This window comes from Ursus maritimus, unplaced genomic scaffold, assembly GCF_017311325.1.
Source record: "Ursus maritimus isolate PB19 unplaced genomic scaffold, ASM1731132v1 scaffold_9, whole genome shotgun sequence".
NCBI classification, from domain to species: domain Eukaryota; kingdom Metazoa; phylum Chordata; class Mammalia; order Carnivora; family Ursidae; genus Ursus; species Ursus maritimus.
In genome coordinates this window covers 45,165,413-45,185,530 of record NW_024427107.1, presented here as the reverse complement: position 1 = coordinate 45,185,530, position 20,118 = coordinate 45,165,413, and the positions used below count along the sequence as shown (strand labels likewise).

At 46.7% G+C, this 20,118-nt stretch overlaps 1 protein-coding gene and 1 long non-coding RNA gene across 18 annotated transcripts in view; one reads left to right on the top strand and one right to left on the bottom strand.

The window, feature by feature from the left end:
- LOC103661504 (60S ribosomal protein L18a-like) overlaps positions 1–20,118 on the top strand; it is a 144,138-nt gene that overhangs the window by 32,540 nt on the left and 91,480 nt on the right. For 9 of the 17 annotated variants that reach the window (XR_568123.2, XR_005833633.1, XR_568131.2 and 6 more), the window contains 2 exons: positions 2,606–2,769; positions 8,706–9,003. The gene's annotated coding sequence lies outside the window, so the exon portion shown is untranslated. Of the gene's footprint in view, positions 1–2,605; positions 2,770–3,049; positions 4,128–5,050; positions 5,430–8,705; positions 9,004–10,078; positions 10,139–16,771; positions 16,941–20,118 lie in introns of those variants that run through there. The other 8 variants (XR_005833634.1, XR_005833635.1, XR_568115.2 and 5 more) reach the window with 6 other exon arrangements.
- Positions 11,309–14,154, bottom strand: LOC121101677. The gene is made up of 3 exons (XR_005833641.1): positions 12,627–14,154; positions 12,315–12,347; positions 11,309–11,652 (listed from the first exon to the last, which is right to left on the bottom strand). It is a non-coding gene; the product is annotated as an uncharacterized LOC121101677 (long non-coding RNA).

Sequence of the window (20,118 nt, the reverse complement as noted above, 5' to 3'; positions counted from 1 at the left end):
AACAGGCTCCTCTGCTGGGAGCCTGCTACTTCCTCTCCCACTCCCCCTGCTTGTGTTCCCTCTCTCGCTGGCTGTCTCTCTCTGTCAAATTAATAAATAAAATGTTAAAAAAAAAAAAAGAATTTCAACAGTAGATCTAAGGATGTAGAAGAAAGAATTAGCAAACTTGAAGATAGGACAATTGAAAGTATCCAGTCTGAGGAGCAGAAAGAAAAGAAAATGAAAAGTGAATAGAACCTTAGAGACCTGTGGGACACCATTAAATGGATCAACATATGCTTTATGGCAGTCCCAGAAGGAGAAGAGAGAGAAAGAGTAGAAAGAATATTTGTAGATTCCCAAATTTGGTGAAAGACATGAATCTACATATCTAAGAGAAAAAGAATCCCCAAAGCAGCAGAAGTGACTTATCATACACAAAGGACCCTCAATAAGGTAAGTAGTTGGTTTCTCTTCAGAAATCATGGAGAACAGAAGGCAGTGGGATGATATATTTAAAGTGCTGAAAGAAAAAAAAAAATCCTGTCAACTGAGAATTCTATATCCAGCAAAATTCTTTCAAAAAATGAAGTAGAAATTAAGACACTCTCAGATAAAAAGTAGAGTTATCAATATAATAAAGGGCATTTATGAAGAGCCCACAGTTAACAACATAGTCAATAATGAGAACTGAAAGCTTTCTCCCTAAGATCAGGAACAAGACAAGGAGGCCTGTTTTCACTTCTGTTATTCAACATTGTACTGGAAGTTCTAGCCAGAGATACTAGGCAAAAAAAAAGAAATAAAAGGCATCCAAATTGTAAAGGAAGAGGTACAAACTATCTCTGTTGTCAGATGACATGATCCTATATATAGAAAATTCCAAGGGATCCACAAGAAAGAAAGCTACTAGAGCTAATAGGCAAATTTGGCAAAGTTTCAGGGTATGAAATCAACACATAAAAAAGTTGGGCCCTTGCCTTACACCATATGCAAAATTAACTAAAAATGGATTGGAGACCTACACTCCTAAGATAACACTGTTGGGAGGAAACAGGGAAAATCATTATGATTTAATGTCACTGAATTGGACACTAAAAAGTGATTGAAATGGCAAATTTCATGTATATATATACATTATAGATATAGATATCTATAATATATACATATATATAATATAAATAGATCTCTCTCTCTATATATATATATATAAAACCAAGATTTTAAAAAATAAATTTTTAAAAGTATAGCCAAGATAGAGGAAGTGGATCTTTTCTTCTCTCTGAGCATATTCTCAGAGCATTGCCTTGTCAGCATTTTATAAAAGGTAATGTTGATATAACAATCACTAGGCCAGAAGGAAAACCCAATAGAGGAAACAAAACAGGTCCACTTGCTTACCCACCAACCAATAGGACAGGGCTCACCCCCTCAGGAGACCCAACCCTTACATGGCCTAGCCCCCAAGGCCATGGCTCAGGTGACACTCTGAGGTCCTCAGATTTCTCCTAAACAGATCCGACACCGCTAGAAAATGTCTCCGGTGTGCCTAGGTAATCCCCTCACGTACTACAGGGCTGCTGTTTTCCTCTTCTCCCCCTGCAGTAAAGTCTGCCTTGGAGACATTGGCTCGGTTCCTAGTGCCTGGTTCCCCAGATTCCAGCAGACACTCAAGCGTGAGTGGGGGCTGGGGAGAGAAGTCCCGTTTGTTCCTTTATGTGTGGTGGGTTAAAAGGTGACAAATCTGACTGGCTGATATGCTCTCAAAGACCAGCGGAGATTTTAGGAAGTTTTTTTAAGTTTTGTCACTCCCTCCCCTGGAGCTCAGGCAGGAGGCCATGGGGACTAGGGTAGAGGGCCCTGGTAGAAGGGAGGGAGTCAGTCTATGTGACAGACCCAGGGCTGTGCTTGAAAATACCTGTCTCCTCCAGCTTTGACCTACTGCCCTTGATCTAACTTAAGAACTTCAATTCTCCATCTTAGCGCAAATTCTGTCCCAGGAGTAGCCTCAGATGTGCATAGGTAGCCATAGTGGACTGCCCCACCAGTCCCTCAGACTTGCTTGGTCAGGCCTACATCCTGGGGGGGGGGCATCTTGTGTATAAGCAATTGTTAAGGTTCATGTTGGTTTCCTGTGTGCCAGGCATAGTAGTAAAAGCTGTAGACATGCTAGTCTCCTTACTTTTTTTTTTTTTAAGATTTTATTTATTTATTTGAGAGAGAGAGAGAGAGCACAAGCTGGGGGAGAGGCAGAAGGAGAGGGAGAAGCAGACTCCCCACCGAGCAGGGATCGATCCCAGGACCCTGAGATCATGACCTGAGCCAAAGGCAGATGCTTAATGGACCGAGCCACCCAGGCACCCCTCCTTAATTTTCTTTTATTTTTTATTTTTTTAAATAATAATATATTTTTATTATATTATGTTAGTCACCATACAGTACATCCCTTAATTTTCTTTTAATTAAAAAAATCAGATGATGTTTATGATATCTGCAAGTTCTGAAAAATGTGCAATGTATATTCAATGTACATACATATAAAAATTATGTATAAGAGAATTAAAACTTGCCCTCTATCTTATTGCTGTTTATTTCATTTAATCCTCACAACAACGTACGGTGGAAGATCTCATTGTTTCTATTGTCAAGGCAACGAAACGTAGGCTCAAAGAGAGGTTACGGAGGCTGCCTAAGGTCACACCTAGGAAATGGATTTGCACGAGGAGAGCCAGAGCTCCTGCTCAAAAACCACCCTGCCTCCTCAAGCTGAGACTCCAGCTGCTTGTAAGAGTAAGTTACTGCAGAGCTTCCTGGAAGCTCCGAGGTTTCTTTTACAATATTCTATGCTCAGATCTTGCTGAACTGATGATCCCGAAAAGAAGGAAGGGCACCCCAACTGTTACTGGCCACAGAAACGGCTGCTAACAACTGTGGACTTTGGGCAAGACAACTTCCTATTTTCTTTTATATTGCAAAATGATCACCCCCCTAGTGTTAGCTAACACCTCCATAATTTCATGTAATTACCATTTCTTTTTTGTGGTAAGAGCATTAAAGATCTACCCTCTTGGCAACTTTCAAGTATATAATACAGTGTTGTTAATGAAGACTTCCAAATCTTATTAACTGTAAGAACTGGACTAGTCTAAGGACCATTAGAGATAACATGTAATATGCCTAAAGAAATACCGGGTACTAATACAGTCTTGGAGATTTCGGTTGCAGGAATAAATGGATGCCCCTCGCAGGTCAAACATTTCCAGACTGCTACCTTTCGGTGTTTGAATAGCTATGGTACCTGGATCACTAATACGAGGGTCAAAGTGGGAAGCATCCCATCCCCACAGTCAGGCACCTGAAAATTAGAGGAGAACACACCATCAGGGCCATAGTTAGGGTAGGAGTGTTAGCCCCAAGAGGAGAAGTCATTTTGCTTCTCCTAAATTCTGCAATGGTTCTTGGTTTGGCCGTTTAATGTCTATCACTCCAAAGCCAGTTTTGAGTTTTTTCCAACTCTTCCTGCACTCAAGGGGCTTGGGATTTCTCTCTGAATCACAGGCATAAAGACCCGCCAGGAAGTCCCTGAGTTGTGATCAATTCCTCTCCCAACTGATTTTAAATCTTCCCAGGGGCCGCTTAGTGATTACGTGAGCAGCCTGCAGCACGGAGTGCTATGTTCCTTCTGCCGGCGAGACAGCCTGGCTTTGGGCCTATCTGGTCGAGGATGTCATGAACTCTCTACAGCATACCTTTCTTCCAACAGTCCTCAAAGTTCACCTGCAAGCATTAGAGAGCATGCCTTCTGCTTAAAAGTCACCCCGAAAAGTTGACTCGCCTTCCCAGGTTCACAATGTCACCATGAGAACAGCTCCAGCCCTCACAGCCTCGTGTCGAGTAGACTCTCTGCCCACCATTTCCGCAACAACGCAGCCAGTCTCTGACTAATCCCCAACTTACAAATGATTCATAGATAGGAACAAGCTCATTATGTCCCGCCACCTCCGCCACTGGAGTTCTCCCCAGCATTTGTCTCCCACAGCCAGAGGCACCAGCAGCAGCCTGTCCCCTTCTCAGGGCTCAGGAGCTGCAGCATTAGAGCCTCCCTGGCCCCTCTCAGCAAGAGCCGCTGATGCCAACAGGCAGTTGGGGTAAGTTTTGAGAACAGGAGATTTGGAATCAGGCAGGCCACTGATCAAGTTTGAGTTCTTTCACTTGTTGGCCGCACAGTCTTAGGCACATTTATTAATTTCTCTAGTCCTTGTTTTCCTCATCTGTAAAATGGAAAGATAACGGTACAAATCCCTTGGGGGGATCGTAAGTGTCGAATAACATGAGGCATAGAAAGCATGTAGCACATAGAAAGTGCTTTCTAAGAGCGAGTTATTAATATCATTATTATCACCACTAAAAATACTCAAAGACTCAGCTCCACTCCGAGGCATTAGTAACCCAGCCTGTGGTAAACACCCCAGACTTGTGCCCAATGATCTGCTCCCACTGGGATTTCTCATACCCCATCCCACTTGCTCATTCTCTCCAGCGAGTTCCCAGAACATTCCATCTTCTTCCTGCCTTGGTGACATGGCACTCGTGCTTCTCTCTGTCTAGAATACTCTTCCTATTCTTATTCTTGTCTTCTCTTTTGCCTGGTTGACTTCTCCTCTGTTAGGTCTCTGCTTAAATGCCACTTCCCAGGGAAGCCTTGCTAAGCACTTCCAGTCTCCCCCACCAGACCTGGTTAGGTCGCCCCTTAATGGTTTGGAGCGCTATCCATAGTTATCATTACGTCACTATTAATTTAACCATTATTATGTGTCTATCCCCCTCCACCATAAAATTGGTCTCTCTAGAGTAATACTATTTTTACTTATTTTTTTCAAACCCTGGTTGAACTTTTGAGAAATGTGTTCTTAACCTAAACCCCAAGTAGACCTCTAAGACAAAGGAGAATCCCCATCTTTGGCAACTTCTGTTGTACCCATGAACAGCTGATTGCTGCTTACTTGTGGCTCAATTAACAGAAAAAAAAAAAAATCCAGCATTTCTGAAGTGTTTTTCTGTCTCTTCTCAGGAAGACCAGAGGTTGAGAAGGAACTTCCCAACTCTGTGGGACAGCATGTGGCCCCAGCAGCCGCACCCCGTGGGCTGCATAGCATGCTCACACTTACCATTTAATTTGAGAAACTGGAGCAAGCCAAGAGCAACAGATTGTGATTTGTGGGTGTCAAACATGCCAGAAAGCGGTCAGCGTGTAGGCGACAGATGGGAGAGGGTGGTATTACTTCGCCGCGGTGGAGGGGAAGGCTAAGGACCTCCTCCATTTTGAAACCTGTGGCTTTTCTCTGCCCAGGAGAACTGGCCATGCTGGGGTGCCCCTCAGGAAAGTCTGAGTCTACAGGCCTCAGAGCCGGAAGGTCAAGCGTGGTTACAATAAAAATAAACTCTTGTGACTATAACCCTGGCTCAGTGCATGCATTTGTGGCCTTGGACTGAAGACACCGGCCACAGTATGATTTGCATTCACCAAAAATAGTCATTTCAGCATCTGAGAGTGAGATTGGGAAGGAAGAGCCAAGCTCAATTTCTCACTCTCTAGCTGCTATTTTTCTCCATGGGACCAAACACATCACCTCAGCCCTTGTTCTTCCTTCTTGCTTGGATCACACCTGCTCAGGCTTGGGTACCTTCACTTGACAAAAGTTTATTTGGGACCATTTACACACCAGACGCTGTGCTATACACTGGGGATTCCACAGTGAACAAATTACACGTGGCCCCTGCCCTCAAGGGCCTGAGAGTCTTATTGGGTATGCATACGTTTCCTGGGGCTGTCCTAACAAAACACCACAAACAAGGGGGCTTCAAACAACAGAACTTTATTGTCTCACAGTTCGGGAGGCCAGAAGTCCAAAATCAAGGCTTTGACAGCGCCGTGCTCCTTCCAAAGTTTCTAGTGAAGAATCCTTCCATGTCTCTTTCAGCCTCCGGTGGCTGCGGGTAATCCCTGGCCATCCCTGGCCATCCCCAGCGTTCCCTGGTGTGTAGACGCTTCACTTGAGTCTCTGCCTCTGTCTTCATGAGGACTTCTCCCCTGTGTGTCTGTGTGTCTGCGTGTCTGTGTCCAAACATCCTTCTTCCATTAAAGACAACAGTCATACTGGATTTAGAGCCCACCCTAAACCAGTATAATTTCATCTTAACTAATTACTTCTTTCATCTTAACTAATTACTTAACTAATAGTGTCTAACTAAGACACTATTTCCCCCCCAAAAAAAGGTTACATTCTGAGGTTCCAGGTGGATGTGAATTTGTGGGGGGAGGGCACCTGTTGAACCAGGTGTCAAATGATAAACCAATAAACTCAAATAAAAAGATATGGGGCAGGATTATATGGCAGGTGCTAGCCTGGTTGTGTTTTCCATGTATTTCCATTCCACCTCCTTCTCACAGGCACACCCAGTCAGCATACACCAAAGCAGAAACAAGAGCAAAAGGAGAGAGCACACTGGGTGCCCCAGGAAGATTCTTGGTTGCACGCAGCTTGCGGACTCTGTTTTTCCTCTCCCAGCAAAGAGCCGAGATAAGGCAGGGCCTGGAGAAAGGAGAGTAAGAAGACAGCATGGCAACAAGAGCAGGGGAGGTGGGCAGGAGATTGAGGGGCGGCGGGTCTTCAGACTGGGAGAGGAAGGGGCACCTTCGACCCTCCCTGCCACACACACACGCACACACACACACAACTCCCCACCTCATCAAGAGTCCCAGGCGCTTGTAAGTCCTTCTAAACCAAAGGGATGAGACTTGGACACCTCAGTGGAGATGGGGTAGTAGGAGGAGTGGAATAGAACCAACTAGAATTTCTGTCTGAGCTGAGGCCATGGTAGACACACCACCACTGTCTCTGTGATTGCAGATGGTGATAGGAAGGGAACAGGTGCCATGGCACAGAATAACAAAGGGGGCTGCTTTCAGCTGAGGCCTGAGAGGAGTGCTCTGAAGAAGTGACTGCTAAGATGGGACATGAGGATGGGAAGAAGTTCACAGGCAGAGGGGCAGGGCTGGGGACTTTTCTGGCAGAGGGCACAGCTGGTGTGCAGGTCCTGAGGGGGAAAGAGCTAGGTACTCTCGGTCTTCTGGATGGAGGCCCTGAGCATCAGGGAAGCAAGCAAGCGAGAAAGAGACACTAAATGGTGTGAAGAGGGAGGCTGGGGCTGAAGCCGCAGGCCTGGCAGGTCCCAGTAAGGAATTTAGAGATAAAATCAACAGGACTGGGGGATGGAATGATGGCGGGTGGGGGAGAGGGTGTCGGGGGTCCGTAAAGAAAAAGAAGCATCAAGAATGACTCAGGGGTGGAAGCAGGAGGAGCAAGTTTGGGCCGGAGGGTATGGGGCATTAACTTGGGGTCCTGTGGAGTTTGAGACCACGTCTAGGTGGTCATGTGGAAATCCCAAGAAAGCAGATGAAGGGCTGAGTCTGAGCTCAGAGAGAAATCAGGCTGAAGACATAAAACATAAATGTGGGAGTTACCGCAGGCAAGTCAATGGGGGTAAATCCATCCAGGTCAGCTGTGTGGCAGAAAGGAGAGAATTGTGGGCTTTCTTTTGAATAAAAAGTAAACATTTTTTCCCTAATTACAAAAGCAAAACATATTCATTGTAAAATGCTCGAAATTCTGACCAGCAGTAAGAAGGTAAAAAGAGGAGCGTTTGCCCCAAACAGTGTACTATAAACAGGTGTCCATGTCAATATATATCCTACAACAGGGTGGTGTGCAGCTGGGGGGGGGGATTGCATTGCAGGAACATGCAAAGTCGTTCCTGATAATCTCCCACTGTAAACAACACTGCCACGAACAACCTTGTAGTCTTTGTGTATATCCTTTCATTATTTCTATAGGATAAGTGACCTTGAAAAGCAAAAGAGGCTTATGTTTTCTGTGGTTTTTGATCATTGTCACTGCATTGCCCTCCAAAAGAGCTGGGTCTATTTATGAACTTATAGGTGTGGCTGGATCACAAGGAACACAGATGACCAGGTTCCCTCTCCGTCTCCCACCACTACCCACAGGGATGAGCAAGTCCAAGGGGTGGAGGTTGTAGTCCCAGGGAAACGCTCCAGAGCACATGTCGGCATGAGCTTTCAGGCACTGAATGTTCCCGAAAGGAGTGATTCTCCTGAGTGCCAAGAGTGACGTCAGGATCAGAGGCAGCCCCCTCAGGAAGCTCGGGGCTACCAGATGAACAGAACATACGTGACTGCAGGGGGGCCTGGGTTGCTTGTGGTGATGGGTGAAGTCAGGTGTCCAGGGTCAGAGAGAGATCTGAGTCTAATAGGCAGCCCTGACGCCTTCCTTCAGGCTCGCAGCCTCACACAGGCTCAGCCTGACGGCACCTCAACTGGGGCTGCTGAGATCATGAGGGCGAGCGCGGGCACCTGCTTCGGCGCTCGGCGCATGCGCCCTGGCGTGCGGAGGCGGAGCCACACCAGGCACGTTTCCCCCTCTCGCCTCATGGTCTGTCTTCCCGCCATGGCCAACTGGACATCTCTGCGGCTCTCCCTCCTTCCCCGCTTGGCTCGGCGTGTCTCTCAGTCCCCAGTAAAGGACTTGCCTTTGAGTCATTGTTAGGCTCGGCTTTGGGGGCGAACTCAGGCTAAGACCGCCGCCCCCAGGTGTGTGACCTGGAGAGAGTACCTTCAGCTCACTAATCTAAACGTTCTCGTCTCCCAGACAGGAGGAAATAGTAGTGCTTCCTGAGGTGGGCAGATTAATGCCCCCACCCACCACCACCACCAAAAGTGCTTGCCTCCTGGGAGGCGGAAGAGAGAGCTGGCCACTGAGGAGAGACGCACAGAGGCGCTGTGTGGCGGGCTTTGAGGCTAGAGGAAGGGGCCCTGAGCCAAGGAATGCGGGCAGGACACGGAAACGGATTCTCCTCTAGAGCCTCTGGAAAGAACGCAGCCCTGCGGCCACTTTGATTCTAGCCCACTGAGACCTGCGTCAGCCTTCTAACCTTCAAAACTGTAAGGTAATATATTTCCCTTAGTTAAGGTGCTAAGTTTGTAATGATTTGTCAGAGCAGCAAATAGAAAACAAATACACTTACTGCATGGGGTGTTGTGGCAATTTTACGAGCTGATGTGTGTAAAATGCTTGGCTCGAGGCCTGGCGTGGACGAAACGCTGGTACTGCTGTTATTGTTTGGTAGCTAATAACCCTGGAGCACCTGTCTGCTACATTGAGGAGACACCTGAGTGCCACCCTTGGTGATTCGGAGAGAAAACATAGTCCTTTAAGGGGTACACAGGTGGTACTGATGTACATCCAGGACCTGGGACCATGCCTTGGAGCCCCAAACGATAGCCTTGTGGCCACCAGCACCACTCATCCCCTGACCGTTGGCACCTGGTCCTTGCCCCATCCTGGGCTGCGCACTCGCCCCCAGCCCCCAAAAGGAGTGAGAGCCGGAAATAGCAGCCACATCCCTCAGTCTGAAAATGCGTTCCTGCCAATTTGGTATTTTTGTCACTGTGAATGCCTCCTATTCTGCCTTTAAAATATGAAGACACTTTTTCCGGCAACATCAATATACTAGGCCATCTTCTCAAGGTGGGGTCCTCGACCAGCAGCATCAGCATCACCTGGAACTTGTTAGAATTGCAAATTCTCCATCCCATCCCAGCCCTATTGAATTAGAAACTCTGGGGGTGGGGCTTAGTGATCTGTTTGAACAAGGCCTCCAGGTGATCCTGATGCTTTCTAGAACAGTGGTGCTGCGATGGGCATTGTACCAGGTGCCAAATGCAGGCTACCACCTGCCAGGTGGCCTGCGTGTGTCATTGGGCCGTACCTTTCAGATCCTGTCTATTCCTACTGCCCCCTGGAGTCAGTCACACAGAATATAAGGCTTATTGTTAAATCAATAAAGATTGGGTGCCTACAGTATGCCAGGCAGTGAGCTAAAAAGTGGGGTGCGGTGGGGAACAAGCCAGCTTGGGGCTTTTCATGGAGGTAAAAGAGAAGACCTTTAACAAATCATTCCCCAGTCATACCTCAAAAGGTACAATTTGCAGAGGCTTGTTTTGTTTTGTTTTTAAATCCAGGCTTCTCAAACTTTAATGTGCAAACAAGTCACCTGGGATCTTGCTGAAATGCAGATTCTGCTTTGGTAGGTCTGGGGAGGGGAGCGCCTGCGTTTCTAACAAGCTCTCGGGTGGTTCGGAGATGGCTGGCGTGAGGGCCACACTTTGAGTAGCAATGGCAAGTTCATATCCGTTATCCTATTCCAGCCCCCAGTTTCACTGATAAGCAGAGGTGGCAGGAATTAAAGCCTCATTTTCAGATCGGGAAACCAAGGTCCTGAGACTGCCATGTCGAGGGCTGACACCCTAGAACCCTGGAGCTTCTCGGGGCCTCTGCTGGTTATCAGGAGGTGCTGGCAGTGGAGACAAAGGACAAAGGCAGCTCCCTGATTAACTACTGCACTAGGGTTTTATCACAGAACTGCAGAGCTCTCCCTGCACCGGTCCTGATGTGAGGGAGACAGCTGCTCCTTCTCCCTCCCGTCGGGGACTTCGATAAGAAAACAGATGTGAATTTGCGATGAACTCCGAGTTAAAATGTGCTCTTGGGCCAGCACTGAATGATAAGGAAGCCGCACTCCCCAGTTGCCAAGGGGAAAGAATAACACTGGAGCTTTGCAGCGCCTCTCACTCCCCCACTTTGAAAAACAAAAGCCTCCCAATCTCCTTCCTATAGCAAAGGGAAAATGGGGCGCAGGCTTTTCTTGGCTTGTTTCCAGCCAGGGCAGCTGGAATCTATTGGACACATTCAGTCACTCTTTGCTGAGATGGACTGGCTGGGTAAAGGCTGCATTTCATTCAAGACCACTCTTTCCTCTTGGGGGCCTCTCCCCTCAAGGCTGTGGACTGCCCCCACCATGAGCCACGCTTTCTCTCTTGTCCCCTGTTTCTTGCCTACACTGAGCGTTCTCAAGATTTAGGAAGGTGGTAGGATTTCAAGGGATTTAAGGGATTCTTTCTTTTGGGGGCTCTACCCCACATCCTATCAAGCCTAATTAGCATCTACATCTCGTGTATTCAACATTTGGCCAATTTGAGCAAATGACTATTTTGGCTGTCAAAAGTATGATATGACTCTTAGAATTCTGCTTTTGAAACGATTTGCCTACAAGGAATCCATCTAATTTACAACTGGTCATGATTTCTCAACAATTGTTATTGCAAACTAGAAAATTTTTGCAAAATATGGAAAGCAGGCCCTATTGTTTTTGAACACCATGATTTTTTTTATGAATTCCAAATTTAACTATTTATGAAGTTTAGCATGATATTTTTGTAGGCATTTAATCAAACTTTCATTAATTTCAATTTTGCCACTTTTCCTGCTTTGGAGTTTCCTACTTTTTTTTTTTTTTTTTTTTTTAAGTCTTAAGCATTTCTGTAGGCTCTTGAAGGTACTTAGTGGTTGAAAGAGCCCTGGATGAGGAAGGGGGGGTGGTGCTGGTGGGAATTTGGACAAAGGGTGGATGCTGCCTGAGGGAACAACTTACCAGCACTGTGAGTCTTCAGTTTTGCTTAGCTCCTGCATTTCCCTACCTCCAGGGATCTGGCTTCATCCAAGAATCTGGTTGCCATGGTGCCAGGGAAATCTCAAACTGTGTGGAGAGAACTAGGGAGAATCATCAGGTCCAGGGGCTTTGTTCAAATTGACTAAATGTTAATTATAGAAAGTGTGGAGAGTAGTGGGCAAGGGGAGTGCAGTCCAGTCTGGAATGAAAAGGGCCCCCAAGAGAGAGGGGATGGGACAGGGTGGCAGTGTGATGGGGGCCTGGGAGCTGGGGCAGCTAGGTGAAGGCCCCGTACGAGGGGTTAGTTGTGTAGACTTGGACATTGGATGGTCTTTCGGTCCTGGCTTATCTTCCCCTTCATCGTATGACCCTGGGTAAATCGCTTCTCTGTGCCTTAGATTCGTCTGTGTAGTAAGATCATTATAATGCCTGCCTCCTAGAGCTGTTGCTGGGATTGAATGAGCTACTGTCGTCGAGTGCTTTGCGCGGTGCTCGGGATATACCAGATGCTCGTATACTGTATGCATGTATGTATGTGTGTTGAATTCCATCAACATAATAGCTATTTTATTTATATTTTCTTGTGGGTAGGGTCACTCTCTGTGTCTCTGCCCCCTTCTGGTACAGGACTCTGGTCCTAAGGGAGGAGAAAAGGCTTTTTTTTTTTTACCCCCCCCCCCCCATGCCCCGCCCCCCCCCCCCCCCATTGCTCCAGTGCTCCAGGTCCCTCAGACACCCACAGCCCTTACCTGCTTAGGGGTAAATCCAGCAGCAAACACGGGCTGAGGGAAGATTTTCGAAGAGAAAAGTTAAAAGAAGAAAATGACAGCCTGCATTTGTAAGCCACCCCTACCCTCTCCGCTACAACCCCAAGGAACATAAAGGATAATGAGGTGGCGATTAAAACAAAAGTATTGGGCTAGTGATTCTCAAAGCCTCAAACCCACATGTACGTGGAAAGAGCCCCCGAGGCTGCCCCTGGATCCTGGGAGAGAGGAGGAAGGAGGGTTTCGAGGCAGCTTTTAGGAGGCGGGCTAGGAGGTGACTGGCATGGTTCTCACCATTTCGTCGGCCAGACTCCGGCACACACCCGCTCTGAGGGAGAGGGGCTGAAAATTGCCAGCTTGCCACGACAAGCTGCCACCACGAGCGATTTTAAGGCACAGCTAAGTTCAAACACTGCTCTCCTGGGGCAAAAGGCAGCACCGACGTCTCAGAAACCGAAGAGACAGAAGGGAACAAGCCGTATCTGACCGTGGAAGAGAGACTTCGGTTTGCAGCATTATCACCTGCACCCCCTTCAGCGTTCCCGATAAGCCACCACAGGCTCCCACTCGCCCTGCAGAGTCCTCCGGCCCCCTGCGGGCCTCCCCTTCCCCACTCGGCACCCTGCTTTCTTGTGTGCCGCGTCTCTGTTCTGCTGTAGGCGAGGCTGTCCACGCAGTCAGCCGCGCTTCCCAAGCGCCCGACAGGGTGCTCGGCACAGGTAACAGGCGTTGGTTGAATGTAGTTGCGCAGCACCTAGATGGGGGGCAAATGACACCGAGAAGGACCGTCTCCGTGGGTTAGAGCACAGGTTCTGCCGCACAGTGGGTGACCTTGGACGGGTTCCTTGACCTCTCAGGGCCTCGGTTTCCTTGTTTGTAAAAGAGGGTTCGTGAGTGCAAACACTTCACATGCTCATTGCGGGGCTNNNNAGAGCGTCTGACTCAGGGAGTCCGGGGTAGATATTGTCGCTATTTTTGTTAGTAAGACAATAAGAAACTCTACACCTGGAAGGATGTGAGGGCAGAAATGTGCAATCACAAGAAGGGACTGTTTGCACACAGCACGGGGGGTAAAGGAGGAGTCGGATGGAGAAAAGTTTCCCCACATACCCTGGCTAGGAAACTTCAAAGGAAGTAAACATCAGAGGGTGACATTTAACTTTTCACAGAGCAAATGGAACATCACCCTTCTCGCCCTGTGCAGGCTGGGGCAGGAAATGGGTCAGTCATTGCCGAACCCAGGTGACTGAAGAGTCTCACGGTGCCAAGGCGAGGCTGGTGTTTTGAAGAGGGAATGAGGGGGTGTGTGAGAGACAGAGATACACGTGGGGTATCTGAGATCCACCAGATAATACTTGACACAGTCTTCGGGCCACAGGTGGCTGCTTTATTGCATTAACATTTCCATAATTCAGAAGGTCTCTGGCAGCAGCTGCATGATTAGATGTCAAAGATTTGGAGGGACTTGAAGATTTATTTGGAAAAACCCTGCCTGATAAGAGTAAGAGGGAGATAATGCCACGAATTTCAGTTCAGTTATTCAAGGCTTAGGCGTAGCTGTCCTAAAAATGGAACACAGACCACTTCTGAGGACACCAAGACTAGATGTTTAATCTAGCATTACCTGGGCCCTGCTGGCGCTTTCTCCATTCGTTAGCCCCTCTCAGAAGGTGATCAACAGACGGAAAACATGAGATGCCACTTACTCAAATCTGATTAAAATGAAGGAAATTGGGGCACCTGGGTGGCACAGCGGTTAAGCGTCTGCCTTCAGCTTAGGGTGTGATCCCAGGGTCCTGGGATCGAGCCCCACATCAGGCTCCTCTGCTATGAGCCTGCTTCTTCCTCTCCCACTTCCCCTGCTTGTGTTCCCTCTCTCGCTGGCTGTCTCTATCTCTGTTGAATAAATAAATAAAATCTTTTAAAAATAAAATAAAATAAAGGAAATTGTTGGAGCCTGCCCTGCAGAAGAGCCCGGGTGAAATGGGCTAAGGCTCAGAGGAACCCCAGAATCTGAATCCTGCCCTCCCCATGCTGTGGTCCCTCCCTCAGGAAAGGGAGCACCATGTGCTGGCTTGGCTTCCTTTGAGACCAGTCTAGCCCTTTGTGAGATGTGTGGTCCCAGTTAGAAGAACAGTCCAGGATTAAAGAACTTTTCACTCATTCTCTACCTCCTGGCAATGCCTATCATTTTGTGGTCAGAGAATCCATCCTTATCTGAAAGCCTAGCTACCATTACAGTGCAGACTCCTGGGAATGTCTTCTGGCATTTACCTCTTATGATTGAGGGTTACCTTAGGAATGGAGGGATCTGGGGAAAGGGATGGAGACAACGGTGGGTGGTGAGGTGGGTACAGGGAAGTGAACACTGTGGAGAGGAGTGAGGGGAAGCCAGAGTGGCCAAAGCTCAGCCACCTGTCTCTGTTTAAACTCCTTGTATAGCATTCTGCCGCCATAGCATACACCTGCACTGTTCACCATGGCTTCAATCCCCTGTGAATTCCTCCCTCATTCTTTGCCACTTCCTATCCACTGCCCTGAACCCGCGCTGGTCTTGTTGCAGTTTCTTGAACGTACCAAGCCCTTGGCCACCTTTGTACGTGTCCTAGCCTCTGCCTGAGAAACCCTTCCTGTTGCCCATCAGAGAGCAGACTCCTCAGAGGTTTGCTCGCTCTTCTTGAGAAGAGGGGCATTTCCGCCGCCAGAAGGGATCTTACTATCTTGATTACTGTTGTCCCCTTGGCACCCGGCTCATCTATATGGTCCCCATTCAAGTAGTCGTTGGATGAATATGCTTGTTTCATGGTTCGTTTGGGCAAGCCCCACGGCTCAGTTCCCGGTAGGATCGGGCTTGGTGAGTGGGCTGAGTTTCTATAATAGTCTCCCTACCAGGTTCCAATTTTGGTGAAACTATCTTTGTGGGCACAAATGAGTGTGCTTGCCACTCCCGATTCATGTCTCCAGTTGCCCAGCCGTGGATCATGGTGCTGGGCCCATGGGAGACCGCCTCATCCCCCATTCACTTTCCATCGCCTGCAGCCAACAACGGAAACAAGTGTTCAATGGGAACAGCAGAGTGCCACCTCGATTGGAACCTTCAGGAAGAGAGCTCATGAAGATAGTCAAGATCTCAGGGTTACAGATGGTTCAATATCCTGGCTGATGTCTCTGTTATACCAAGGGTTCCAAGTTAAATTCTGAGCATCAGGGGTGAAATGAGAATAAGAAGACAAATCAAGTTCTCACATGGAAAGCAATTTTCCTCTTCTGGGATCCAGAAACAATTTCCACCCTGTATATCCTGAAGGTAGAAAGCAGGGGCTGCCATCCCACAGTAGAAAGTGTGAGTAACCCTCACGTAAGATGTGTTAGACCCAGAGGAGTCAGCCTCATTAAGAGAATCTATAAAGAATATCCTGCTCACCTGTTTTTACCCACTCTGGGTACTAGAATATTTATAATTTTAAAAAGTTCACACACACACACACACACACACACACACACACATATAAAATCACTGTTAAATCCTCTTGTATATTCTTATTTTTGTATACATGTATGTATATAAGAATACCTAGATATGTATGTATATGGACAATATATATATATACATATATACACTATATATATATATATATATATATATGTAGTATGTAAGAACAAGAATATACAAGAGGATTTAACAATGGTTATTTCTGAGAGGTCAGGAATATAGGTAGTTTTGGGGTTTTTTCTTAGCTAGATTTTCTGAAGTTTCTAAAATGAACACGTTTTACTTCTAGAATAATAAAACGATGAAAATAATTTTTGATGAAACAGTATGTCCTTATTAAATAAAAAGTTGCAAAATACAGTAGAATTACAAAGAAGGAAAAATTACTCCAATTATATTCACATTTTGGGTTTTTAAAATTCAGTCTTTTTTGAAAAGTATTTTCTATAATTTAGCATAGTTATAATTCTATATATAAAATGTTTTTGCCTCCATTTTTAAAGTCATTTCATTGTAAACACTTTCCATGTTGTTACTAATCGTGGCAACATTATTTTAACTTGTGAATAATATTCTAACTACTAAGTTATTATAGTTTGACTTGTTTCTCATTAGGGGCCATGTATGTTTCCAATGTTTCACAGTTATAAGCTACCCCTAGCATGCCATGCCATAGAATTTTGATTTCATTCTGAAAGCAATGGCAAGTCGCTGACAGATCTTAAGCAGCCAAGTGACATAATCAAGTTTTCCTTTCAGAAAGATCTGGCTGGCTCACCTTTGGGGTGAGGCTGATGGTAGAAAGAACTGGGCTGGAGTGGAAACCTCCCTAGTCTCCCATTTCACAGAAATTAAACCTACTGTTCCAGATCTTGCCTTCACGTTACATGAGGTTGTAAAATTCTTGAGCTCTGAGATCTAGGAGTCCAACTTCCCTATTTTACAGATGGTCAAGGAAGGCTCAGAGTTTGCATGGCTTCTCGAAGGTTGTGTAAAGATGCAATGAGGCGCTGCCGCTGGAACACAAGGCGTCTGATTTCAGTCTCCTGCCCTTCACTAGAGTAGAGCATAGCAAATAAGATGACCGAAATGTCATTTGGATATTCAGAACTGTGGTAAGTCGAAGAGGAGTTTGTAACTAAGTAACAAAGGCAGGGATCCATGATGGTGGTGGTGATTCTTTACAAAGGCCAAATACTCCCACAACTGTGATCTCCTTCGATCTTCGCAATAAATAATAATGCCCATGATCTCCTTCCGAGCTGGGCATCATGTGAGATATTTTATATACATTATTTCATTTCATCAATGCTACAGCCCTATGAGATTGTTATCCTTCCCATTTTACAGATGGGAAAACTGTGGCTCAGAGAAATGAAAGGACTTGCCCAAGTAAATGAGGAAGTTGGAATTAGAACTCTGTTCTTTTGTGTGAGTTTTACCAGGATTTCTTCCAGGACTAATCGTTCGGACAATACTTTCCTCTGGCAGGTAGTTTAAACAATGGAAGGGCATGGTGGAAAAGAAGGGAGGCAGACTGGCTGGCCAGGGCAGGCACATGGCTATTGAGAAGGGGCTGGCCACTCCTTCCAAAGAGGACCCCCTTGAAGAACATATAGGACAGAGGTGGGGCTCCACACAACAACACTCCACAAATAACTGGGGCCATAGCCATAGACCACCAAACAGGTACAGGACTGTTTAGTCAGAGCCACACTTGCGGACCTCATCATTAAGAACACCTTCTCCAAGGGGCACCTGGGTGGCTCAGGCGGTTAAGCATCTGCCTTCAGCTCAGGTCATGATCCCTGCTTGGTGGGGAGTCTGCTTTTCCTGTCCCTCTGCCCCTCTCCCTCCCCACTGCTCCTCCCCCTGCTCATGGGGGTGTGTGTACGCCCAGTGCGCTCTCGCTCTCTCTCATAAATCTTAAAGAAAAAAAAAAAAAGGAAGAATGCCATCTCCAAACTCAAAGAGTACACGATATGACAGGAGCATGAGCCAGTAAAAGAGAAAACTGTTTTTAAACCTTGAAATCCTCTAAAAATCGATCACTTCTTACAGGCTCCTATCGACCTAAATCTAAACACTTGTTGCCCCAGGCAGCAGCGTTTGTGGACCCAATGCAGATGTGCTCTGGAAACCTGAGAACAAGCATTTGTTATTGGGTTATTCCAATGCGAGCTTATTTGGAACAGCTGTACCTGGTTCAGGCACAAAAGAGTAGCCCATAGTTAATTTTCCATCCATGATTGACTTACTGGGAAAAAGTCAGGGCACCAAGAGAATAAATGTCACATTCCTTTTCATTTCCTGCCATATACAAGCCATAAGTATAACAGTTTGGCACTACTGTGCTGGAGATATCCTCCTTTAGCTTAGTGAGATGGAAGGAAGGTGCGATGGGTTGCCCAAAGCACTGGAAGTGAGGGAAAGTAGCTCCTTCTTGAAACAAACAAAAAAAACCTCACCCTTGTTCAATGAAGGAGAAAACCAAGGGCCACCTAGAGTGCTGCTGGTCTGTATTTCAATTCAATCACTCTGACGAACTGGAGTTTCTCAGTGTCATTGGTTTTGCTCACCATATGACAATGGGTTTTCTCTTCTCCATCCCACTCCCAGGTATCAGCTTACCCTTCTCTTCCTTCGGGTGACTCAAAAGTCACCTTCTCTGAGAAGTCCTCTCTCGTTCTCTAAAATCACACAAAAGCTCTAAAATCCCCTAAACACTACTTACTTGTCCTCCCTGCTTTTTAGCTTCTTAGCATTTATTACTATTTCATATCTTCTCTGTTTTACTTATTTTGGTTATGTTGACTTTTTGTTGATATTTAGGTGATTATGATGGTTTTCTCCCTCACTAAAATATAAGCTCCATGAGAGCAGGGATCTTCATCTTTTTTGTTTTCTTCTGTTTCCCAAATTTTGAGCACAGTGCCGAGCACATAGTTGGTTCTCAATACATTTATTGAACAGATGAGTGAGGGCAAAAATCAATTTCTTCAAGAAGGTCACTGAGAAATTCCGAAGATGTGTGACTAGGGGGTGATGGACAAAAATATCACTTATTTTGTTACTAAAAGATCAGTCATTAGCCTTTATTATTGACCAGACACTGGCGACGAGCTGTCCATGTCTAAGGTAGAAAACCCAAAATGCTGTTTTAAAAGATGGCTGCAAGTTGTACCCCTTGCTCTCGGGGTTGGGGGCAGAGTTCGTCCTCAGGACAAAACAGCTCTGCTGTTGAGAAAACAATCAAGGGCACTTTGGATGTGCAAAAATGAGGGGATCTTCGTAGATGGAGTTAAATTATGACTATGACTTCCTTGGAGAGTATTTTGGTCATTTCTGTGAAGGGATTTTCTGTTTCCCCTCACAAATGTTTGAGCTAGGTGAGGGAGGAACTCGGGACTTGAGGGTGGATGGAGATTGGAGAAGGAAATTGGTCGAGGGAAGAGAGACCCCAGAAGCATGACAGCCAGCTGGTGCCCAGGAAGGGAGACCCCTGATGCAGGGCTCCTTTTAATGTGGCTTGACTCATAGGCTTGCAGTAATGTCTGAGACCTAATTAAGTTGCCCTAGCAATATGCCCATCCTTCAGCAAATCTTGCACAGGACTAGTATACATACTCTTAAACAGCTTCTTGTCCTGTACCTTCTTCTCCAGTACCCACAACCATTGCCTTAAACCCCCTGGCCCCAAACCCATGACCCCTTGACCTCCCCCCAATGATCCAGAGACAACAGGGACCCTTTGGGACTGATTGGCCATTCCATGGGCCACAGCAGTTGTTACATATTTTGACTTTCACCCCTGCCTCCACACACACCAGCGGGGCTCTGGAGGTGAGTGGGGAATAAAGGAGGGGGCCATGTCCATAGCTGGGTTGAAGCCGAGCGGAGAGAGCAGTGGTGTGAGAAGAAGTGAGGAGACACCTGAAGGCAGAAAACCAGAAGGTGCCATGAAGTGGGAGGTGGGGGCAAGGGACAGGCAACATCCAGGGCACAAATGCACTTGCCAGATCGCTTCAGAAATATCCAGAGGGGTCCGGTTTCCTGCAGTCAGAGCAAGGATTCAACCTATAAAATTTGAATATTAAAAAAAAAAAAAAAAGCTGGGGCGCCTGGGTGGCACAGCGGTTAAGTGTCTGCCTTCGGCTCAGGGCGTGATCCCAGCGTTATGGGATCGAGCCCCACGTCAGGCTCCTCCGCTGTGAGCCTGCTTCTTCCTCTCCCACTCCCCCTGCTTGTGTTCCCTCTCTCGCTGGCTGTCTCTATCTCTGTCGAATAAATAAA